The 26,855-nt window shown below is 41.2% G+C and overlaps 1 protein-coding gene across 2 annotated transcripts in view; it reads right to left on the minus strand.

Moving 5' to 3' along the window:
• Positions 1-26,855, minus strand: part of LOC107263155 (octopamine receptor beta-2R) — a 101,811-nt gene that overhangs the window by 44,713 nt on the left and 30,243 nt on the right. The window contains exon 2 of one of the 2 annotated variants that reach the window (XM_015730068.2): positions 23,453-23,591. The gene's annotated coding sequence lies outside the window, so the exon portion shown is untranslated. Of the gene's footprint in view, positions 1-21,414; positions 21,516-23,452; positions 23,592-26,855 lie in introns of those variants that run through there. The other variant, XM_025080456.1, reaches the window with a different exon arrangement.

Genomic DNA, 26,855 nt, shown 5'->3' on the forward strand with positions numbered 1-26,855 from the left:
CAGGGTTCTCTAGCTCGAAAATGCTTAACCCGGGAGAACAACAAGGACTCGCCCTTTCCGCCGACAGACAACAGGCCGGACCAGCCGCGCCCGGTATCAAGGTGTTAGGGAGCTTTTACTGTACGACGATCATACAATCGAACGGTATAATTGACCATTTGGATATACCGTATTTTGATGACCACGTGGCTTCCAATTCATCTAGGAGATCCGTTGACACTCGCCAGGGTATGGGTCATTTGTAAGCGTGAAAATATGGGATATCTTTATGTAAATGTCTAGTATAATAAGGATCAGCGATAGAAACAACCGGATAATAAAATTGAATTTAGACGCCCATATATCGTTTCAGGATCATTCCTCGGGATTTCTTTCTTAATTTTTTGTAAAAGAAAAACGGAATTGACGTAATTACGAGGTATCGATGTAAAAACTGTGTACATTTTTTATGATAATTGATAAAGGAATTTCATGCACGTACCTTGTCTCTCAAATTAGTCTTTGACGTTTCGCAAAAATTGCATTCACAATGGTTACAAAAAAATTTTGTTAACATTTTTTTAACCTCGTAATACGCTGGGTATGCACCTAGGACGAAAGCTTGAACAGACGAAGTACAGGATACTTCAGGAAACTGTTATGGACTGAATGAAGTCTTCGAGAATGGATAGAGGAAGTAAACAGGACGATGCATTCTTCGCCATTGCTCGCATTTATCGTTTAACATGCATTCCTGTTTACCTATTGTTCGGTTGTTTATCGGACACAACTAGTGGGACGGCAATGCAACCGCCTACTCGGCCGAGTGATATCCACAGGGCTATTTACATGAAGCGAAGCGGAAAGAAGAGTTTGAAATAAAACTCAATGTACCCCGTAACATGGGGCTGATAGCAGCGACAAAGAGTGCCAGGCAAGACATGAGAGAGATGGGAGAAGAAGCATTAAAAAATATTCATAAATATGTCGTTTTACGTGAAATGCATAATAATCGTATACTTTTAGGTACGGGACGAGTCTAGCTATATATACATATGTAAACCTCAACAAGGTTGACCATTGACAAAAAAGGGGTACGATTAAGAGTGCGAGGGAGAGAGGAGTTCTACGACGTCCAGGGAGCAGAAAAGATGAACAGAAACTCTGTCGACGTTTTACATGACTCTTAGGAGCTACCTGCGGCCTACGGAATTGCTTAGCGTATCAACCGTAGCGCCGTTATAACTGCTGAGAAACCTAACAATTTTTTTTTCCATATTCGCGGCTGGCTCCCTAGGCATACGCATTTCATTGAATGCTTTTAAAACAAAAATAGAAAAGCTCAGTGTGGAAGAGAGGGAAGAGGGAGGGGGGGAGTAAAGATGGGTCGGAGGACGTTGAAATGATATTCAAAGCACGTTGAGAGGCAGCCGATAAATTTGGCGAAAGCTCCTGGAACAATGAAACAGTAGGGCAGTAAATGGAGAAAGCTCTTGATGGCGTCGGGAATTGCTTTGGACCTAGTACGTGCTTTGACAAACTTTAAATAAGTTCTTTTGAATAAAGCTCTGAGGACGATCTTTCGATTCCATGACGAGGTACACTTCGTGTTTGATGAAAGCTCTCGTGCAGGACTTGCATGTTTATTGAAATTCCATTGAACATCTTGACATCTAGTACTCGTTACTCGGGGATTAGGTACGACTTGAAGCTGCGAAGGGACTTTGTGAAATTCCAGGAGCTTTCTAAGCTCTGATGTGTCTTTGTCCTTGAATCTATCACAAGCTCGGACACTTAACTGCTTAACTGCGTGATCGAATGAATTAATGCAAGCCTTGTCTCAAGTTCATTGTGAAAGGCGTTGCGTACTTGTGGGCAGGAGGTTCCTTATTATATTATAAGCATACTTCCTAATCAGACCTGGTAACACCTTATACGTGAGAGCTTGCAAGTTCTATTGAAAATCATAGTCAAGTAGTGGACTATTGTGATGCCGCAAGCTTGGCTACGAATTCAAGTTCCGATTGTAGCATTGTTGTCGCCTTATTCGAATTGTCATTGGCTTTCGGTGCCGTGAGCCGAGGAGTATGAACGTGCAATTTGAAAAATAGGTTAACTGCTTTAGGGAGATGTTGGTTTACGTTCGTCAATGATCATCCTGCATAACCAATGTGATGTCAAGCGGTAACCGATGGCTCGAAGATCAAAGTTTGTTTTCGTAAGCTCCATTAGCTCGTTTTATAATCAAACTTTCCTAATCCTACGTAGGGTGGTACACCCTACTATTCTGTAGTACTAAAAGTTTCAGCCAGGAGGCGCCATAATCGAGCGTTGAATATTACAAGAAAAGTTCGACCGTGTCTGACACGAAAGTCGAGTGGTAAATGATTGCAGTTGCAGCTGCAGCCTGTGATTGAGACGAACGTTACAGAGAGGTTATGGTTTCATAGAGAAATCATCAGGGCAGATTTCTATAATGGTGTACAGTTAGAAAGTTGGTTAGGTATAAATCTTAGGGTTGTAAATTGCAGTTGCTCGAGGATGAAGCAATGGTCCCGTCGACAGGGAAGTCTTATGATTCCTGACTACCATGATAAATCATAACGGGATGATATCACGATGCGATAGTCCTGCCATTTCAAAATCTCCACTACGTACGTGAACACTGAAGGGATTGAAATATCGTCCTGGAGTTGTCTCCATTGTGAACACGGACGTTCTCTTGGGATTACTTCTTTGTAGGAGTATGCAATTCCATCATTTCTCTGAAGCTGTTTTTACAGTCGATACATAAAAACTTTTTTTCTCCTGGAATTGCCCAGACCTCAGAGCAACATCGATCAGGATATATCGAAAGTTGAAAAATCATGGTACTCTGAGGAAAGATTAGAAGTTCTCAAGGGACGCCAGACGTCGATGTGTTATTTCCTTCGTATTTGAAAATACGATTCACATAGAATAGAAAGTTCTCTTGGCCTATATTTCTATAAATTTTTACCACGTCACTGACAGACCTTGCGCAGAAAAGTTCGATTGATTTACTTCGATTTAAATTCAACGTCGCCATTTTTTTTATTTCTTTCGGTCCTACCCCTGTCTTTCTTTCTTAAAAAATCACAATACCAGGTACAGGAGGCGGCGACGATTTTTTGTAAATTTTTCGAAGGTTCGTTTCAATACGAATCGAATATCTTCAATTATTGATTTTATGGATTTATTAGGGGATCGTGATTCGTATATGGATTCCGTGTCGATATTACCGCGAAAAACTAAAAAGAACACGTAATGCTTATATTGAATTCTCGAGAATTCAGAAAATACTTTATTCGTGCGAGTGTGTGGAATCGTATAATTCTCAAATCCCATATACCAGAGACGCAGTCGGGCAGACCACCGTTCGGATTTTCAATTTTGAAATGTCATGGCTTATAAACGACTAAGCCGCATTCCATCCTAAAAATGGAAATTCGATCTAGAATTATCGCCAAGAACGATGGACACGTGCCCTGACTATAACAGTTTTCAAGTAAATACGAACTTTCGAAGGTAATCGTTAGAGCCACGAAAGTGAACTTGCAACAAACTACCCCATCAGGTAAGTGCTTCTTTTCTAATAGGCATTCGATCAGGGATGATTTACTAGGGTAAGTTATCTACTTCGAAAGCATTAAGTACTTCGCGACAGGATAATTTACGAAGTTTAAGAACTCGAGTGATCCCCCAAAATGTTCCATAGAATTATAATTGACGAAGTATTCGAAGAAGAAAATGGCGCTGAACTAATGAAAATTTTTTCAGTAGTCCCAGCGCGTGTCCCTTAGTAATGATATCACGATTCCAAATGACACGACTATAATACGAGCCAGTGACAGTAACCCCGAAATAGAATGGCAAGTCGTCCAAGAGATTTCAAGTTCAGCCCACACAAGCTTATGAGATGACAGAAGAGAGTGACGGACAAAGATAGAAAATTATTTAAGGAAGCAGCCGTAAGTGAGATGTAACAAGCCAGAGATCTCAAGTTTACAAGGTTGAGCAAAAGCTGCGACTGTCATTCGTTGCTTAAAAAAATTGCTTCGACGTCTCGTAGTTTTAGATGGTAAACGAAAAAATTCAAGAAATCTTCAATCGAATTAATAAATTAAAAACTTTAATCAAATTATACATATACAACATTCTTAGCACGATTTAACGTGAATTCACACATCGTGAGTAACAATACAAAAAATCTGCTCAAAATCAATTGATTAAGTAAATTCAATTGACAGATAAAGAATATTCATTAGGATATTGTTTTTGAAAATCTCATAAGACGAGCTTGACTCTGCATCCTTGTAAACGGCAATGAAATGCCAAACAAGGGCTTGCGAGTGCTTTAAAGGTTTTCATTGGAGCTTTAATTAAAGCACCAAAGTCAACACCCATAATTCCCTACGAAGTAGATCTCAGGCAAGAATTAATCCAGAAAGGAGCTTTTCAAGCCACTTCTATTTTTTTTCTTATAAAGAACCTGCATTTGAACTAAGCCGAGGCAATCGGTGCTCTTATCATTCTTATCGCAAGCTCGTTCCAAGAGCCGTAACATTAATCGTCAGTTCGTTTGATGGCTAAACGTGCCGTCTAACGGCATCCACGTTCTTAATCCATTGACTTGATTATCCACTCGCCTTCACGCGAGATCGACCAGTGCCAATTTTTTTCCCCTTTTTTCCTATTTTATTTCATTACTCCTTTTTTCACCTTCTCACACGTCGTTATCGACGCCACACGCCGCGACGCCTCGCTGCCCTTGTTTCTCGAGACGCGACCTCCGTCGTTTCACGCTATTTTCATACATCTAGGTAAACGTGAGCGAGCTACAGGCAGCTGAGTCCGCATGGGTGAACTTTCATCAGGAGCAGCGATGCGCGTCACGACCCTTTGCCAAAAAAAAAAGATCAAAATAATCTTTTCTCTTTTTACGTAGCATCAACTTCCTCACCGCCTTCGTACACATGCGTGTTCCAACGTATTTTCTTAACTCGACCACCCTTCGTCCATGAATCCGCAAACCAGGCAGGCCCGAGCCAATTCTTTTTTTTCACTGAGAAAAATCTCAACTCTGCCAAAACGAGAGCTCTGACGGAACCTATGAAAAAATGCACAGGCGCTCAGGCTGCTAGGTTGAAGTAGAGAGGGTCCGAGTAGGCGTCAGGTAAAATAGTGACGGAAACACGGACCAACTGATTGGGAACATAGCAGACTGAATTGGAGCTATGAAATGGAAATCCGTCCACCAATTAATAAATTAGGAGTCCACACCGGAGCTGGTTCAGCTGATCCGTGAAGGCCGAGAAGTGCATTCAGAGGACACTCCGGTGGGCACTGCACTATAGCACAGCACTGCACCACCGAAACACGCGAAAAATCGATAGGATTTCCTTGATAATGCGAGAGCAACGCGAGAACTTTCTGTACCGTATAGGAAACACAGCTAGAAAAGACCGCTGCCCAAGGGCACCGGACAACAGCTGGGCACCATCCTTGATCCGGGTTAAGGAGTCCTTCTTTGCCCTTAACCGTATCAAAATTCTATATGCGCCCGCTCTGCAGCCCTTTGCCCTACTCCGGCGGGGCACCGGTAACTCACCCGGACCTCTGCCGCTCTGTGGAGACTTCTCCGGCGGGTCCTCTACTCTGCCGGGCAATTCGGTACGTCGAGACTATCTCTCGAAAAGCGAAACAGAAAGCGGAAATGTTATCTGAACCGGTAGCTGGAGTCGCCTTGTGACCATGAGCTGAAAAATCATTTCACAGTATATACGACTTCCATACCTTGGTGATCTATATCTTGGAAGCCTTTACTGTCACCATCCAGGACTCTTCGAGTACAACGAAATTTCGAAAGTGCTCAAGCCGCGTTCACATTGGTGCAAGTTGAAAATCTTAAAGATTGATAAAGTGAAGGATCCAAATTTCCTGACTCTTGCCATGTACAGTCATTGGAAAAAGAAACGATTTCGCGTCACATAATATTTTACAATTTTCATCACTTCTCTCCCTTTTCCTCTTACTTCCTTTGTACTCCTCGTCACGAACCTCGAGTTGATTCACGATTCTTATAAGGGGTTGAAAAGGGTGGGCATCACCAGGATATCCCGACTACCCGACAGCCAGTGACGTAATGCTAATTTAACTTTATCCTCAAGCGCAGCAGTTCAAAAATGAAAAATAAACAATTTTAAAGTACAGTAAAATTCTTCAACCCTTATCCACGCTACTGCAGTTTCTTAAGTTCCGCGTCGATCTTCCCTTCTCTCGAGGGAGCTGGCGAAACAAGTCGGCGCCGTCTCACGAGCAGCCAGGCAGCTACCGCTAGTTCAGGTCCTGGGAATTTGCCTCGAAGTACTATCCTGGCCATGAATAAAATCATGCCGAACAGCCGTCACTTGTGCAGTCGCCGTATCGCCGAGAGAAACTCTCGAGTAGACGAGTTTACAAGAAGCGACCGTACCTTAGATATCCCACTATCCCCATGCGCAACTTACATAAGTCCACCATCTTGTTCAAAGTGATGTACCTATATCTACGCTAACAAGAAGACTCAGCATGCGGATCCTTCTTAACGTTACTCTAATGCTTGCTAAAGACGTTAGAACCAAATGGGGGTAATGCTTCAAAGAAGCATATATATATGTATCAAGTAACCCATATAATGCTCCCCTTTGTCACAGACAATTTACGTATTGTGTAGACATCATATTCATGTAGAACTATGACGTCACATTTTGCATTCACAGTACATACATAAGCAACAGGGTGATGTCACAACGTTACGCCTTCATGAATTCATTACATAGCCGACAAAGGGTGACAACCGTGATGTAATGGGGTGTTCTAAAAAATTCTATAGAAATATATGAATTTTACGTATCTTAAAAAAAAAAGTCTCAACCCTCGAACCCTCTGTGATGATTGGCTAAAATTTAAAGATTCGTATTTTTAATAAATATATTACGCGTCAGCGTCGAAAAAAAAGTTTTATTTACTCGGAATTTTTTTGTACCCTCATTTCCACGAGCTTCTCGAGCTTTTAGTACACGGAAAACGATCCAATCCGTAACGTCTTTACTCGATCCCGAAGCTATCGAAAAGTTCGACCCTGGTGTTTTATGGTGATGCGTAAGTTTTTAAAACGACATCAAACCCCATTTTCCCATCCCGTGATATACAGGCACTGTCCTATAGAGTCTCTTTGCGATACCATAGCTTTGCTATATATTTTACTTGATTATGGTTTAACATTCCTTTACCTACCCTCGACCAAAGTTTAAACCAGTCAAAAAGTTTCAACCCTCGACTAGCACAACGGTTTAAGGTAGTATGCAGAGTTTAAAAAAAAAAAGGTGAATACCTAAGTGGAAGTTCATGATGAAAAATATCATTTCTTACAACCGTAACTCACCCCATGTCGCCCAAAGGCCTGCTAACTCCACTACCCATATAGACTATATGTAATATCGGACAGAGAAAATATCGATTCTGTCTGCTACTATGTGCAGAAATTTGTATGCCCTATTTAACGTTCTTATAGATTTACTGGAAATCCAATATTGCGACCCTTCTTATTGTCACCGTACGAAAACCATTATGAACCTTTTTTTTTACTTACTTCTTAAGTTTACTCTATCGGATACTTTCACCACCAGGATTTCAGGCAAGCTTAGTCACATGGTTACATAGAGGATTACTCAGTGGAAGTGCACCAAACTGAAATTGGTTCTGACCTGAGGAATCCTATATGTATACTGTGACGTGATTTTTCAATTCACGATCACAAGGCGACTCCGGCTACCGATACAGATAACGTTCTCGATTTCTGGTTCCCTTCGGGTCGCCAGCCTGCTCAGAAGCTACGGTCTCGGGTTGATTCGTACAGTTACGTCAAGGCTCTCGTAAGATTTCGTTATGGTTTAGTTGAGGTCGAGGTGCTCGAATCTGCCGTGGAGAGATAGTCTCGACGTACCGAATTGCCCGGCAGAGGAGACGACCCGACGGAGACGTCTTTACTGACCGGCAGAAGCCCGGGTGAGATACCGGCGCCCTGCTGGAGATGGGCAAAAGACTGTTGAGCGGGCGAAATTATAGTTCGATACGGTTAAGGGCAGGGGAGGAACCCCCTGACCCGAGTTAAGGACGTGGTGCCCAGCTGTTAACCGATGTCCCAGGGAAGCGGCCGTGGAGGATCTCCAAAAGTTACGTACCGATTAGCTACGGAACGCTCTCGATTTGGTTTAGACAGACGACTTGAAGGAAAGGAAGAGTTTTTGGCTATAAGGATCTCGACCAATCAGAATGATTAGTCCTCGAATTTAGCTATTGTCAAAGCAGTCTGTCTCGGGACACCGACCGAGGTGTCAGGAACTGCCTCACGCTCCCGTGCTATCTGTTGATAGTTTTTCTAGCTGTATTTCGATACGGTATAGCAAGTTCTCGCTCGTGTAGTTCTCGCGTTGCTCTCGCGATATCCGGGAAATTCTATGGATTTTCTGTGAGCGTTCCGGAAGTGCAGTGCTGTGCCCTAGTGCAGTGCCCATTAGAGTGTCCTCTGGATGCGGTTCTCGGCCTTCACGGATCAGCTGCACCAGCTCCGGTGAGTCTCCCAATGTATTAATTGGTGAAGGGATTTCGATTTGATATTTCAGATTCGTTCTGTTACGTTCTCGATTCGTTGTTCTCTGTCTCTCGCACTATTTGCCTGACTCTTACTCCGACCCTCTCTATCTCAACCTAGCAGCCTGAGCGGCCGTGCATTTCCGTAACCGTCCCCCACGAAGTTGATATACGTATACGCGTTCTAATCAGACGGCCAATGACCAATTTCACTGATACGACAAATCGTAGTTATTTCCCCTCCCTATATATGACTATATGAATTCTCGACAAGAAACGAGCAATCCCAATTTGCAGCTACGTGTCTCCTCATCCGGTGCGTCTAATAATCTTTAATCGTCTCGTATTAAACAGTCTTCTCCTATCTGATATCATTCCCCTCCTATTCACCCCCCATGGTTGCCAACCATCGCATCCCTTAACATATCGTCCAAGCATATCCTGAAACTTCCAACTTCTCCACAACTTTGATTACAACCCTTAACTTACAACAGTCATCTTTAATGACATCCAGAAGTCGGCTGATTTGTGACTAACTTAACGTGGTAGTTACCCTCGACTGTCGTTTAATATAACTATATCTAATCGGACCATTCTCTTATCACCGTTAATTACGTTAGATAAGTGCTACGCGATTCGATCTATTTCGAGTTATTTGATTATTAGTATTATGAATTTACTGATCCATAATGTGTAGTCCTATATCGATATAGAGATTAAATCAATCGATTTATCTCCATGTTTTTTTTTTTAATACAATTAAATTATTTCACTTATCAGTATCTGTCATACGGTTAGCTCGTAAACGTTTAGTCGTTCTAATCGATTAAAATCGATATCCCGTGGAAGACGGAATCTGGACTACCGTTTGGAATTTTTCGGACCGTCCAACCGTGGAGCAAAGAGCAACGTCCTACGACCAATAAGCGTTTGTGTTCTACGAGGAGGACTGGGAACTGGCAAAACATCGCTGAGCTGTTCCAGCCAGAGTCATTCCAGAATGGCAATCGTATTGGCCTGGTCTCTTTTAACGCTGGTCTCTATGAAACGTACAATTGGCCGAACGTGAACTCCAGCTTTTTCTTTTACCCAGAATGCAGACGCTACTCTTTGTTTAAGCGTCACTAATCTCTGGTCGTTTTTCTCCCTGTCGCTTCTTCGTGCTCACTTACTCTCTCTTTGCAGTCACCTTCATTAATTATCGGAGAAACTAAACCCCTTTATTCATCTCGTAATTGAAGTCGGAGAGAATTGGAAATGAGGTTGCAGATCTGGTCGATTCGATTGTCCTGGGAATTTCGTCATATACTATATATTATTATTGGGTTTTCTGTTATCGTAAAAAATTCTCATATTCTTTTAATGGTATATTCAGTCTTGTTAAATATTCTGTCGTTTCCTTACTCCCTATGTGTATATGCGTTTAGTAAGAAAGAGATACGGTGTTTCAGCGCACCTTTTTTTGTCTCGTTATTCCTCGGCAAAGCAAGTCCAGATGGCTAAGTCTAACGTTGATGGAATCCAACGTTGTCGTGTCTCGTGAAATTATGAAAAATGACCGAGGCTTGAGTTATTCCGCTTTTTTCCCTACCAATTTCAACGAAACGTGAAAGTAAGGCCAAGTCATTCGCCTGCAGTTGTCACTTCCCGACAAAGCAATCCCGTGATAAATATCGTTTCTTTAGGACGCGATGAGAGTGATGAGAGAATCAGAACAAAAAATTTAAAAAAACACCATCGAACGAGATATACAATCAAAGACTGTTGATAGATTGCCTTTTTTTTTAACTCAATTCCCCCATTATATTTCGATTTCATCCCAGACTACACGTATCTTCATTCATTTACACAAGCATTCACCTGCACGAGCGTTTGTGTTTACAGTGGATATTGAGTTGGTGGTAAAAAAAGGAAAAATTGGTAAAAAAAAACTGTTGGTCGTTTACAACAAATTTTTTTTTAATTTTGAACGGTACATTATTTTTTCCAATTTATATTCGAAGCATACACCACGCGACTCTACGTCACCGCGAGTGGTACCCTTAAGAAGCTACTTTCATTCTCGACCCCATGCATGGGGTCCCATGAGATTCATTTTCTATGAGAAAGAGCAACGGCATCTCCCACGCTAGGATCTCTGTATTCATGAACTTTAAACCTTCGCATATGGGGAGATCTGCGGCAGGTTAATTTGCGGACGGACGAAATTTATCGCAACTTTAGGAATTTTAATATGAAACTCCGCCTCGCGGTGTCCCAATTTAGCGCATTAATTATTTCCTAGACAGCAGCCTCGTAACGTGACTACGTCGCGTATCTTCTCGGCGCAGCTGCAACCGAGTGGCTCCCATCAGACAATGGCATAAGCTCATACCAAATTGCACAGAGGATACAAAGTGGCACTTAAACTTTCGATCTTTTCAAAAGACGATCATGTACCTTATAAGAAAAATTTATTACACAATTTTATCGTAATTGTTTGGATTTTGAAAAACAATCTAAATAAATTTGATTTTTCGGATACTAAAAATATTCCGAGCTTACGAGTCACGTCCGAAAGGTTATCGCAACCAATGGGATTCACTTTGAAAATTTTTACAAAATATCGATATCAACAGTCTAAATACGTTTATTGACGACCGATTGGTATATCTCTCAGTTACACGTACATACATTTCAAAGTTCCATTAACGCTGGATATAAGAATAATGAAGGAGAGCCATAAGAGGGGTTCAGCGATCGGGTAAAGAAAAGAGGTAGGCAAAAAGGTGTAAGATAAAGAAAAGTAGGGAAGTAAAAAAAGTTCAAGGCAATAACTCGGCGCATTGTACGAAACGACGAGCAGCGACGTAAGGAGTCTCAAAAAATTGTGCCATACCTCGCAGAGCAAATGGATGGTTGGCTGCAAGAAAAACAGGCAAAGTAAGTAGACAATAAAAATAAGTCTAAAAATAAATAACAGATAAGAAATTCCATTATTTTAATATAAATGTGCATTCCTTAAAACTCTAGGAGGTAATATAATATATACAACAACAAAATCCGTAATATAGTAGCATCCAGGCAAGTCGATCTCGTTTGGTAATGCAGTCGCGAATAATGCACCTGCTTGCAGCTGCAGTGCATAATGCCTGCAAGTCTTCAAATAGTTGTACAAGCAATCGATAAGAATTACCCACGGTTTACTTAACTCCGACTATGGAGTGAACGTCTCGTCACAAATCAGTTCCGTTAAACTAACTGAAAATATGATTGAAAGAATGATTGAAAATATGATAGAAAATATAATTACAAAATTTGTTACCAAAAGTTGACCCAGCATTGTCAGTCGACATTATTGTGAAGTCAGGTAAGTGCTTGCAAGCTCGCGTAGTGCTTAACAGCCGGTGAATAGTTTTGTTAAAAGCTCTATTTAATCCTATCATGGTAGTAAACGGCGTCAAAGCAAAACTTTAGTACTTTCTAGAAATGCGAGCAACGACATCTACCAGGTAGAGAACGAACTAACCAACCAACCGACCGATAGATCCCTGAAATTAACATCGACTTTGCAATTCCCTGAAACGACGAACTTTTCACGTACATGTGTATACAATAAACGTATAGGTTAGGTACATATAGAAAAAAAAAGTCACGTGACGTAATTAATTTTCAAAAAGCATACTGCACCTGAAATTTTCCTTGCTAATAGTATCGTCGGTCCTCTATGGGGAATAAAAGGAAGCACGATAATATTACATGGTAAAAAATTAAAAATCGACAGTATACGTTGCGAACCCTTTACTCATATGGGATTTGTTTATATGCACATATGTGATATATCCTCTCTGTACTAATATATCCGTTTATCCACCTATCTGAAGGAGGTGGAAATTACAATTAGTGGGTCTTGTGTTTACTCGTGCAGACTGTTCTCATCATTCTACCGCCATTCTGGGTAATGGACCTCTTACGTGGCTAGGACGTAACAAGTCAAGTTTGCCAGTCTGAAAGCTTTACTATCTATTACAGTTACCGGCGTTAGCCCACGCTACCTAACTCCAGCAACAATTAGCTACAAGGTTAGATACATGCGATATATGACCTAATGTAGATTACATGGTAAGACCGAGGTCTCTTATATAATAGAAAATAAATATAAAAATTACGTAATTTTTTACATGATTGTAACACAGTGATCGATGGGCGAAGAGTAGTCGCCATAAATAATTTTTATTTTCCCGAAGGACTTTTGTCGTACCAGAAGTTAATCGTTTTGAAGAAACAATAAAAAAAAAAAGCTTTAGCCTCTCGACGTTCCATCTTAATTGACGAGCTTTAAGCCGAGTTCCCATGAGAAATGTATAGAGTGCCTTGCCCACCGTGGCCTTTAATTATAAATAAGCTAATGAAAGATTGGCAATGGGTATACATATATATATATATATATATATATATATATATATATATATATATATAAGCTTTTAACCTACTCTTTTGATATTCAGAACCCAGACTGTCGTTACGCGATTATAACGTAAAGCTTAAAGCGTCGCGCCGCATCTTGAGCTTTAATGTATTATATTATTTAACGTCTGTACAAACCCTGGTAATGTCCCGCCATCTCTTTATTGTTCCATGAAATGGTAATTGGGTCAATGCTTGTCGCGAGCTTTCGTGGTGGTTTACCCGTCACGGGTAGTTTTGCCAGAAAATAAATTTGGCAAGGGTACCTCTCCAAGTTTACAAGGAACAAAATGGCATACTCCAGTGCTTTCGCGTAGCCACCGAGAACCCAACGTCGAACGTTGCAATCGATGCCCAAGGGGTTGCAAGCTCATCTCTCATGTGCAACATGCATGGGGATCTGTAGTAGAGACACGTTACACCCTTTATTGGTCGCCATTCTTTATGCAAATATTTTTCAATCGATCATCCCTCGAGGCGACGAGACAGATATCACGATCGAAATTTTAGCTTCGATCGCTATCGATGCACGAGAAATGCATTTCGCACGTCGCCGAGAGTCTTTGATGTAAACCCGACCGCTTTACCATATCGAAGGCAAAGGAAATAAGATTCGCAGAGATATGAAAAGCAGCAATACCAGGAAGAAACGGACCGGCAGTTTCACCTCGAGAACGTGAAAATTTTTCATCCCCCTGGTGCAAGGGTGGTTCGAGGGTTCTTGAAAATTGTTCACAAGATTCAATAATCGTTTTCACGGCGACGACGTAAAATAAAATAAGACAGGTCCTTGATTGGGTTACATCAACCTGAGTACCCTGAAGGGCATGGGAAAGGAGACAAGGATATGGTATAAGGGTGAAAAAGTGAAAGAGATAAGGTAAACCTATTTTACGTAATTTAAAAGCGGGCGCCAGAGTGCACCATGGGAAATTATTCATTTAGAGTTTGATTTAGTTTAATTACATGGTACTAGTCTATAGCAGCCATAACGATAAGCCGTACAATCGAAAAGTATAAAACTTTCTGCAACGTAGAACATAATTAGATTGCATCCTCGTATAATGCTTCGCGAATACATTTCAGGTGGAACGTGAAAGACAATGTTACGTAGCTATGTGTCATAAGGTATAAATCACTGGTTAACAATGCCGGGAATTCCGGAGACTTGTAATTCAAATGTTTCCCATTAATATTAATGTAACATGCAATGCGACAGAAAGACGGAAGAAGCACGTGGCTCGGGAAGATCTTACGAGCATTCCGCGACACTGGCGCGCCACTTCGTTAGGCAGGGTGTAACGCAAGAGAGGGAGAGACAAGTAAACAATACAAATTTGATTATCCTGGTGGTATTGCTAGTAAAAGATATATGGGTTAACGAAAATTTGCATACCTTCATATGCGACAACGACTTAAGGTCGAAGGAAAGGATAAAGAGGGGGAAAAAAAAGATCTCAAACACGAAGTAGGCTTGACGTATTTACATACGTACGTTAGCATCTATATATATATAGATTGATATATATATATATAATACTCGGAGAGGGTAGTATAGTTGTGCGGATGCTGGATGCACGTCCCCCGGGTGAATCGATGGAGCACCTCTCTCTCATCCACCCTTAGTCTCTGCCTGCCTACCTAACCCAGTCCAGTGTCCTCACGCTTTCGCAAGCTCTCCCCCGTCCGTCCCCCTCTCACGCTTCTCTTTCGACTCGACGACCCTCCCCCTTGCAGCATATCCTACCCTCACAAGCCGTCTGCTTCTTCCGATTCCGACTCCCCTCTTCTACCGCCCTTTTAGCATCTCCCCGTCCCCACTTTACCCTTCTGTCTTTCGCTCCCATTCTCCCGTTGGAAATCCCGTCTGTCAGCTGACCGAGCCCGTCTGCCTATCCTTTCCGGCTTTGAGTTGACACTCCTTTGCCCAGCTTGGCTCAGAGTCGGGCAACCGGCTGATTTCCATGAAAGACACGGTAACAATGTCCCGAGTATTTTCAAAGCACTTCGCGAATGGGCATCTCGATGAAGTCGCCTTGACTTATTGGCTGAGACGGAAGATGAAGTTGTCGCCAGAATGTCGAATATGAAAATATAATCGGTCGAGTATGTTAAGCCCTGAAAGATATGGTAGCTTTTCGTGCGATAGTTCGCAAAAGCCTAAGGGAGGCTCTCCGAGAAAAGCTCGAATATCTGGAACTTTTCGGTTAAGTCGAAAATACATGCTTATAGTACTGTAAGTGGTCTACAGGGAAGTTATAGAGAATTTTACGCGTGAACTAGGCGATCTCGTGCACGAAACTTCATGTGGTTATTTAACCGAGCGAAATTTAGTAAATGAAATCACTAGAGGTGCAAACTTATGCAAGCTCCTCGGACGAAGATATGCGATATTCACCGATCTCTGGTGTACGTCGATCGAACGTACGATCACCCTGTACGTAAAGTATACGAAGGATATACACGGCAAAGGGTAACTTATGTAAATGATACTGTAGTGCAGGACGTAAAATGTACTGTTCGCATTAATCCGCCTGTATAAAGTAAATACGTACACATATTTCCGACCTTCCGCACGACGCCACGTATAGTGTAACATTAGTGTGTAATTACAGGATCCACTTATTTACGGTATACAAAGCAAACACGTTTATGGAAAGCAAGGCTGATCTCACAGCAAGCTCAGGTAAGGTACCGGAGAGCTTGCGGCAGTTTCAAGTTGGGCTTGCAGCAGGAAAATGTACGCGAAACAAGTTACGTGAGAGAAAGAGAGAGAAGGCAGTCGGGAGGTTGTAAGCTGGACAGGAATTACGATTGCGGTTACGTACTTATTTAGCTTTATTTAAGCTCACCCACCCCCTTCTCAAGTGAACCCAATAAAATTAAATAGCCGTGCACAGTGTCCGTAAAGCCAGGAGCTACCGCACGAAGGAATTCTAAGCGACGTTTCGGCCTGAATAGCCGACGCCGGAGCTTTCGTGCATTCACGCTGAGACCTCGGCTACTTAGGTGCTTATAATGTACACCAAGTGCCCCCTGATGAAGGTTCAACGAGAAACCTCTAACGTTATGGGAACTTTGAAATTCTCAAGTACCTGCCTACAGCGCGCAGCTTTACCCTTAACTTTATATCAGACGCGATCGTTGTATTGCCTTTAAATTTCTTCGGAGTCGAAACCTTAAAAATAATTGCAAAACTGCAACGTAACCTATATTCTGCCTATCTGCCGTAAACTACAGTCTGGGAGGACTCTGAGGATATACCTGAATATCAACCAATTCGTGCACTTGTAACAGTATCACGTAAACCAAAGTGTAATTCTACGCATGGCAGTAACTCCTCTCGTTTTATCTCTGTGTAACGGAATATCATTGAGATATGGACCTGCTGCCAGGACGTAGGGATGCTGTGAAAGTCATACCCGGTCAGTAAATTTACGGACTACAGTTACTATAATATGTACCTGACCGTGCTACGATTGCGAAAAAGGGTCTGTTGCAAAGTGCCAACTACATTACCGTTTACAACGTAACAGAGTCCCCTGCTCTAGACTAGACTCGTTGTCTTGCCAACTGTCAGTCTATCCTGAGTAAAAATGATTTAGTATGCAGTATATAGTAATAGAAGTACAGCCAATAAGACTATCCCTAACAGTAAGCGTATATCTATAGCGACTGTCATTTACGTACTACATACTAAATAATTTTTACTGTGAATTATGTACACGTGGTTACGAAAGTACTGTTAGAGCTGTATTGTATATAATAAAAAGGTAAGCTTCACTCGCAAGCTCTTTTCTTAAAACCCACGCGGATGGTGCTTTTCCTCGGACCAATTTCTTCCTCGTAATCCATATTACTTTAAGTCAATTAACTGTGAGTAGGGATATAACAAAGCTTTTCGTATGACTCCGTACATATAAAAAGCTTCTCAGCGACTACAGGAATTTCAGTGAAGCCTTGTTCTGTGCATTCAGTCGGGATATCAAAGCTCTACGTGCATTATCGATCTTGCCAAGACCTAACTGGACCTCGGGTTCCTTGATGGTAAACAAGATAACAGAATCCTGATGCAAAGCAGCAATGCCTTTCGTAGAGGCATCGTAACGATGACTATAGCTGGACCACAAACGCGAAGCCTCTGGTACGCGAAATGAAACAGCTGCGTGTCCGACAATCTCGGCAGCCAGACAGGAAGCCACGATGAGGCTTGAGGTTTCATCGGCATGTCTTCCTGCCGCAATTCTCCGACCAATCCCAAGCTCTCCTGACAGTCCCGTCAACCACCCTCCTGAACCGCTACCGCCCGTTCTTTACGAATCAGCTCTTGTCCTTTAGCGTATAGTATATTCCCAGGACGGAATTTCTTGGCATCCCGGTAGTTTGTCCACTTTGCCAATAGGTTCGCCTGAAGACGTAGTAACGTAGAAATGTAAAAATATATAATCCTAACCTAACCCAACCTTTTCTATTCCCCTTACTCCTTGCGGCCAGCCACGTCAAATCTCTATTGTGCACACACCGTCTTTTCTGAAGAGTCGTTCACATTTTTCTTTCACTTTTTTTTTTTCCGACATACGTCACAAAACGACCTGAATGATTTCTCTTTCTTGGTTTTACGCGACGTGCTTTCATTAAAAGTTGTATTGCACATTTTTTTGGACTTTTTTTTATTTTGATTTATATGGCTATTGGCAACCACGGTATACTTGGGTATTCATGTTGCATGCATATAGTCGGTATATGGGTAGGTATGCAGAGTGATAATACCGCGAATCGGCATCGCGTGCGAATACGTGATAAACTTAGCGAAAAGTTATCGCACACCGGTGGATCGTGAATTTCCCATGTTTCCAAAGTTTGGCAGTGTCTCGTGGAAGTGGCACGTTGAAAATTCTGCAGGACGTTATTCTCTGTGGGGGTGGAGCGGGGTGAGGGTAGGTGTAAGGGCGTGAGGTACGGTGCATACGACAGGCCAACCATAATCGAAATGGGTGGAAAACGAGAAAAACGAAAAACAGACTATCCCGTTAGCTCTTTCGTGATTTACCTTATGGCTCTCAGTGGCGTCGCGACGCTCCGACTTCTTTTACGACGCATCCCCCATATCTTACCACGTGTAACGTTGCTGGATACCATTGAAATTTATCAATCGACGAAGTCGTCAGACCTTTGGTACGTGATTGATTTTCTTTTATTTATTTTTTTCTCAGAATCCTAAATTCTTCAATTTTATAACAATACACCTACAAGCATCACCAGGACAATTTTACTTTTACGATTTCAAAAATAATTTATCATAGCCCTTATCAATGTCTGTCGGGTAGAAAAATGTAGTACGAAGACTAGAAAAAGAAATTGAAAAAATTTTTTAAATAAAAGCCAATACGAATGTATACGTTGAATTTTATATAAAAAGTGGGTTCATGGGCTTTTTTAATATTCCAAAAATACTTTTGGTCAAATTACTTAAGTGGCACGTTTTTCATGAAAACGCACAATCACTCGAATATTTTTCTACTGATGGAAGTGGCGTGATCGTAAGCCCTTGGCTTCAGGGTACCGTTATCCTAGTACTAATCCAATATACAGAGTGTACCAGATCTGCCAGTTATCATTATTATGACCAATGGTACTTATTCAAACCTTGCATAATCGAAATCTCTTGTTCGCCAAATGAACCTTCGCTATGGGATTATAAAATCATGCAAATTTCATGTAGGCCTCATTCATTCGTACTATACGGTATACTTAGCATACGTATATTAATAAAAGACTCCTAGTTATTTGGTACCAGAACGTAAAATCACTAACGGGAATAATAAATATTTCGAAAACTACTAATCCCCTTGGAAATGATCACTGAGCATGATTACCGTATAATTCATATTAGCACGAGCTCCACGATGCCATGCGAATAGTTGAATTTTGAAAATTTCTATACAAGGGGCGCATAATAAAATCCACCTGATACAATGATTAATATCCTGATTGGTCGACAATGTAAGATATTTTCGTAATTAAACAAAATTGGGGTTACAATAAATTGTCCCATATGAAAGCACATGAATCCAATTTCCTATGGTGACCAAAGCTCGGATACAACATTTCTTCTTAACTCTAACACTCGCTGGTCCCTTTTTTATTATCCAAGGATAACTCTACACGAAAGCCTACCCTTAGCCTCCAAATTAAATTTTACAACACTCCAAAAATCTTTTGATACTTTGACGTGCAACTTTGACATTTTACCCTCTATGTTAATACTTCCAGGAACCTGCTCGTTTGCGTATGATATCTGTATAGCGACCCTGACACCAAACCCCGTCACGCGACCAACCCTGAGCTTTTTTGTCCTTTCCACCCCCTCTTATCAGATAAATTGTGCACTTGCTTGTTCGCCATATTAACAGGCTACTCGACAAGGTTGTCCAGTCTCGGATATCAAAACACGAATTACAAATACCAAGAATCTAAATAAGAAATATATAAAATATCATAAAAAATAATACATTTTACGCAAAACCAAAAAATAAAAGTACAACAATAAAATAAAAAAAGACGTGAAAGTTTTTCGCTCAAGCCCAAGGCAACTTTTTTTTAGTTCCAATAAGATCATCCGCGAGTACAGTATCTCCTAGGGCTACAGTAGCTCAGTAGGTACCACAATAGCTCGTCTAGCCCGCAGGATCTCATCAGCTGAAAAGCTCGAGACTCCAACTGAATACTAATAGCCCAATTACTCTTGAAAAATCATTTGAAAGCTCAGGACTGTCCCTTAAGATATAAAATTCCTAAAGGACAGGTTAGTGTAGCCAAGCATTTCGTATCAACAGAAAATAAAATGAATCCTTCACAATCTCATCTGCCTTATAATCTCATCCGAACATGCTCAAGACTATGGAACCAACTGTAAATCGAATTCCCCGTAGTTCGGACAGTTAAACATTAAATGCAATTACATCGAGTAACCGGAAGACGAGGGACTCTTAGACCAGAGCCCAGACAGTTCTAAGGGAATACATTGTTATGTAACGAACAACTGAAATACGTGGTCTATATATCCGACGTTAAGGCGAGTTTCAAAAGTCATGACGATGCAACCGGGAGTAGCGTTTTCCTTTGTTAGGCGCACCAGTTGAGCTATAGGTATGCAAATACTGACAGTGCTCGAATGTCGACCACGACTGTAATCTACGTCTTCGGTACGTAAACGACAAAGGGTGGTAAAATCGATAAAGCTCTCACCCCCCCTCTCTCCCGCTACCACCCCCTGCCCATTACTTGGCGAATTAGCATTTCACTGACGGGATCGTTTCTAGAACCTAAAACGCTCTCGGGTTCTCTAAGCGAATGATGCCGGTAACGAATGACCGTTAAAGCAAAGGACCGTCAGACGGAAGATTTATCGTCCAAGAAAGTCCCGCAGGCTTCTTCCGCCACGTCTCTTACATGTTTGGATTTTCATTCACGTTGCGGCAGTAACTATAATTCTTGGAGCCGATTGTCGAGACGTAACCCACCGTTTATCCTGAAGATTTAAAGCCGCCTATAGTTAAATCACTTCCGAATCCATTATTACACCAGCATCCTCCCCGAGGATCGGATTGAATAAAAATTACCCAGGTCGCCATATTTCTTGTCATTAAAATATTTAACTTCGTTCCCCCTTTCTTTTCCCTGGTTCAATCAAATTTTTCAAGAGAATATATTTTCACACGTATGAAGGTATAAACGCATTCTGCCGTTATTATCTGGGCATGAGTTTCCCTATTGTACCACAGCTATCCTCTTCCTACGTCCCTTCTGTACTCACCACATGGTGGGCGGTTACGAATTTAATCGTGCTGCGCGCTTGGGACACGTACAAAGGAAACCCTGTGACTAACTAAGAAGAGACAGGAAACACGCGTTTCTTTCTCCCGTACTGGAATCAGCCTGTACCAGCTTCCCTTTGAGACTGTCTCCCGTACTGGTACACAAATAAGGACTTCGCTACGACCGTGACTCTAACGCGAGTGAAATGACAGATCCGTAACATTTAATTACAAGAATTCATAATTTTCATCCTTTTTATGGGAAATAAACTTCGTTAGCGAGGTCATCAGAGTTCCGTCATTAGGATCTCCTGGAATTAACTTCGTTTGGACCACCGTATAGTCTCTGCTTGGAGTCACCCAAGGAGACTATTACCGTACTGCAAGGTATCAGCACTGGAACAATTATGAAACACTTAGCGATCTCTATAGATGAAAAAAAAGTTCAGCATCCAACTCATCTCCCTTCAGCTTATCCCAAGATAAAAAATCTCATCCCCTAATAAAAAGGTATACATACCCCTTTACAGTAACCATACGTCTTCCCCAGGAAATTCTTCGAATTGAATCGGAGATAAAGATTCTGACCCTGCATCGATCCTCGTGCACAGCATCCAGGTCCAGGTAGATGCAAAAAGAAATTTATCTCCAATAAAGTCACAATATCGGCGCATCGCATTAATTCTGTTGCTCTAATGAAATCGGTGCTATCCACTCGATTCAAGTGCAATTACTCCGAGTATACCAGTAGGGTACCTGCATCATCCGCGTAGCGTACTACCGACGCCGACGCCTCCGCCGTTCCCGCGTGACGAGCTGATAACAGACTTCGACGGTAACTAAATTGGGATGCTGAACGGGACGCGACTGGCTATACGAACGGACGCAATGGATGGACCAATCTGTATATCTATGTATTTGTATACATACTATATATCTATATTCCATATGCTTATACGGTACTACGTACTATCCACCTACGGTACATTGATACGTACCGGCGCATCCTATCCAGCATCCAGAAGTCGACAATAAGGGAGATGTACCTAAAGCTACGTCCACTGATTGCATTGTTCTCATTGTCCTATGGTTGTGCACGCTTCTGTATTCCGTTGTGTACTCTGGCATACTCCTCCCTTTGCTATGGTCCAACTATCCTAGGTACTCCAGTGTGCACCCGCCTTGGTCAACGTACTCCAGATAATACAGATAATGTTAAAAGTATCCTGAAAGCTACACAAGCACGCTTTACGTACGTAAAAGCACGTGCGATAGGCTAACGGGACGAAATTTTGTAGAACTTTAAATCGATGGTTGTGCCCGACTGATTTTTCGATGGATACAAAATAATTGAGTTATTGAATTGGCGAGGAGGGGAGTGAACGGGGGCCACGTAATGGAAAAGAGCGTCCTAATTAAACGACACGATTCGTTGCTTCGACTCGGCATGCATGACCTCGTGGTTCGCTATCGATTTTCAGAGTTCGAATGCAACTGGGATATAAATGCATTTACTCGATCCTGGGTAACGTTATGTTGTGTGTATATGTATATCTATGTTCAGCGTTGCAACATTCTTGCTAATAGACGTACCCTAAAGCACTGCATTACATATTTTGATAATTCAATCAGCCTTCTTCTCGTCCGTAATTAATTAATCTTTCATCATCCACTTCGCGCCAGATTTACGGAAAAAAATTTGCATGAAAAAAATATGTATTTATTGTAAATCGTAGTAAAATTTTCGAATCGTCCGTAGATGCTGCATCCGATGGCAGCCATGTTAGTTGGATTAGGGATTCAAGAATTGTTTCGGATCATCGAAGTGCAAGTCGACATTGCGATGTAACGAGGGATGAATATGTGTCGATAATCGTATAACGAGATGCATTCATAGCACTTAGGTAACGTTGGACGTTCCCGAGCACGGCAGAGACACGCAGTGCGGATGACGTTCGTTATGAATTTCTAAAGGCTCTTTTACGTAAACGTGCAATTTAATGGTCTACGCCCCAGATCGTGCAGGACGCAAGTGAAAACTTTAGCCAGGGAATGCGGCGGCGTAACGAAAAGATTTGTGATTTAGTGTATGCTATTTAATCCTGACCTTAATTGAGGTTTTACGTCCTCGACAACCTCGTGCGATTTTATCCTCACGCGAGGACATACCGATCTCTAGTTTTTTTTCTTTTTTTCTTTTTTTTTTCTAGAGCATGACTTTTTCAAGTGCTACGCCTCTGGTGCAATATGGAGATCTTTTAAGATTTTTTATTTACCCGCCAATTAATTCTCCTTTAGGTCGGACAGGTAAAACTTTATTTTTAGTGACGTTTTACCACCCTTGTACTACCAGAATACGCGTTAATGCCTTTGGGGTGTATTTACAAGTGCTCGAGAAAAATTATGAGAGCTCATACATACGTGGAATAAATGTGTTGGCGAAAAGATGTGAGAAAATAATATTAAGGGATGAACATTTTTTTTTTTTTATTAATGTTCAAGGGCTGACGTTACCTTATTCAAGAATGATTTAGATTTTTTCTGTGAAATTAACTCACCATTCAGAATCAAAGTTTGCGTATCTGCCGGAAGCCATGCATACGAGTCACACGAACTTCGGTGAAGTCTGCGGCATTGCTTGGGGCTGGTGATCATTTGTTAATATTGACCGTAGACTACGTGGCTCACGAGGAACAACTGAAACAGAAGGAAATTCGTATGAGCTTATGTACGTTCTGCTGGGAAACATTCTGCGACTGGTCGATGGATGTTTAATCGGGTTGATGAAGAATAAGAGTGAAAGAAATATTGAAAGGAGTAAAGGATATAAAGAAAAGCATTGGGAATATTAGGAGGCTATTAGCACAATGTAAAATATTCCGATAGAAGTTATTTCAAGCAATTTATACAAGGATTTTCATTAATTATACAAAGTTCCAAAATCTTTCGTGTGATTCGTATGTATATATATTGTACATACTGGGTAAGACCCATATCTAACATGATCATCAAGAAAGTCTTGACACTTCATTATTTGAATGTTGTTTTCGTGTTGAGGTACCCCAAGTTTTTTTTTTTTTTTTCCTATTTCCATCTACAAGAACTTAGAGGTAATTGAGACTCGTCACAGTGCGACAATCGTCGTCCCGAAAGTGTCTATAAAGTAGCAGCAATGTGACCCCATAAAGCCTAGTGGCGCATGAAATAATTATATACGCAACCGTGAAGGGGTGGAAATCGATTCCCGGAAATGCATTTATTCCTGGCCACAATCATTTCCAACAGTGATTGGCCTTTTTCATATACGGAAGTCATTAGGCGTACGCTTCCTGATGGCACGCCATAGCTCAACCGGAAGTAAAGCAATAACGAGGGCAACCTATTCGTGTTTTCGTATTCGATGTTGATGCAAAGTGGTGTGCATCCCTCTGCACTATCTATTTAATTAAGGATGCACTGCCGCGAGTAGACCGCAAGCATATCGTACCAGAGAGTCGAGAGAACCACCCTCAAAGTTCAAACTGAAGTTGGTCTGATATTGCGGAACTGAACCGTTATTTTTATTGGTGCAAAGGTACTGCGGGTACCAAGCGAGCAGAAAAGTTCAGTCGTTGAGTTGAGAGTCAAGAGTTGAGAGAAAGAATGAAATAGCTTTAAGGAGTATAAATGCACATGCGTATACACATACGTATGACAATACAATTTGGAGTACACTTTTTACAATGACTTTTTCAGACGCGCAAGGGCTAGATTTGTAAGAAAAAAATAAATAAAGAAGAATTGCTACTTTTTTATAAACGCAAAAAAGCTTCGCTCTCCACGTCTTAGGTAAGGGATCTAAATCCATTCAAATTTTCCCGCTCTCTCTTTCCACGCGGTTCAACCCCATCTTCACCCTCCCTCCCCCTTCCCACTATTTCACTGTCTCGTGTTACAAGTCGACAAATCGATTTTACGAAGCAGCTCGTAATCTTCGAGATTTTACGAATGTTCTCCTAGTGATTTCGTCCCCAAAATCCACAAAGGGTGCGTCAAGCTCTCAGTGACTTTCACAGAGGGTGCGCAATCCTCATATACATATAAATATGGCATGTCTTATAGTACATAAATGCAGGAAAAGTTTCACGAATAAAGCTTACTTAAAAGTACGAAAAATCTTCTTGAAAAGCTTCTTTGCGGACTCCGCATACGAAAAGCTCACGGCACGACTGGACAGTGTGGAGTACAAAGTGCATTCAAAATTTTCACGTTTTCTCCGTCACGATAGATCCAAAGTGCTTTAGCTTCTCGAGCTTGCATAATACACTCGAACACCATTTTGAATTCCTAGATAAATAAATTTACTGTGTTAACATCGAACGGATTTCGAGACGTAAGTTCTAGCGTTAGCCTTTACTCACGCGGGGACCAATACGAGATGAAAAAAAAGGATTCCTCATTCATTCTCAAACGAATTGGTTCGGCCCGACCTCGCAAGCTCTATTTCCACGTGAGAAGATATCGTCGAAAATAAAGCACCATTCCTAATTCCTACTGACCGTGGCTTCCTTTATCACGTCGGTATAGAAGGTTCCTGTAATGAAGCTTTCGATCCCAGTGGCATCGTCCAGACCCGAAAGCTCCACGCTCTACGATACAAGTACGTATACATATACTAACGTACCAAAGCTTCGAATTAAGTTCAACGTATAGCACATAGCACTTAAAAGTATCCGCATTGCTCTCAGCACAGCGTATCTCACACCGTTCACTTAAAAAGAATGATATATATATACTATACTATACTATACTATACCATTATTGAACAGATATATATATATAGATATATAGTGTAGATGCAAGCCGACTGGAAACGGCCATCCGTTACTGTTAATATTATGCAAATATGCTCACGTGGCGCCATACACTTTGTGATAGATGTGCACGTTACGCATAAGCTTATGTGTTGCAACATATGTATTATAAATGTATATATATAACTATATGTAGACAACTTGTGTGTACCAGAAATTTGTCTTTGATAAAATACATGTATGTATGTGTATATATATATAATACTTTTTGTATAATTTATTGCACGTTAAATTTTTAACGGACAGAGACTTTGCTTTGATACGTAACTGTAATTAGGTATGCCTATCAATGTATGTATATCGATTTCCTGATAATTAACCCCTTTGACAGAGAAATTTGAATTACGAGCTACGCTTCGTTTCCACGTAACGGAATTGATACTCGGTGCACTGTACTCTACGTCGAATGATCAAGTGAACCATGTCGGTACTGGGATATGGAAATTTGAATTTCTCGCTGGATTTGGATACCAACGTAATGCACGGATCTAGTCACGCAGTAGAAGGCGTAGATGGTTTTTGCGAAGAAAGGGCCGTAAAAGCCAGCTGGATGTAGACGGCCGATGCTGCAGCAATAAATTCTGGTTGTGATCGTAAAATTCTCTGATCAAATAAACTCACATGCAAACTAGATTATCTTTCGACGACGTAAATTGAATAACGATCTAGCCTTCTATGAGGGTCGAGTTGGTAGATTCAATGACGAGGTTGACTAAAAATTTTGAAAAGAGAACGAAGTATTCATTTACGTGAAAGATCCTTAAGGTTTACGAACGATTCGAGTGTGTTTTTCTTTTAATTTTCCTGCCAAAAAGGAAAAAATTGCCTCCGTGTTGGTTAAACGTTGTAGCACCTTTGTCATCCATTTGCCAAAGGGGATGAATTCCGTGAGAATTTAACGAGCGCTTCTTGAGGAACCTGCTTGAGAAAAAAATTCTTAGGAACTTAGGAAGATCTTAAAATATACATATATGGGCTAAACGATGTGCATTTTAAGATGATTGATCTTGCTCTTATGACTTTTGATATTTTTATTAAATTTATATATCATTGATTTTATTTATCATGGTCATTGACAAATAATTAGTTTCTACAGAAATTATTTATT

Source organism: Cephus cinctus, unplaced genomic scaffold, assembly GCF_000341935.2.
Source record: "Cephus cinctus unplaced genomic scaffold, Ccin1 Ccin1_scaffold0132, whole genome shotgun sequence".
NCBI lineage: Eukaryota > Metazoa > Arthropoda > Insecta > Hymenoptera > Cephidae > Cephus > Cephus cinctus.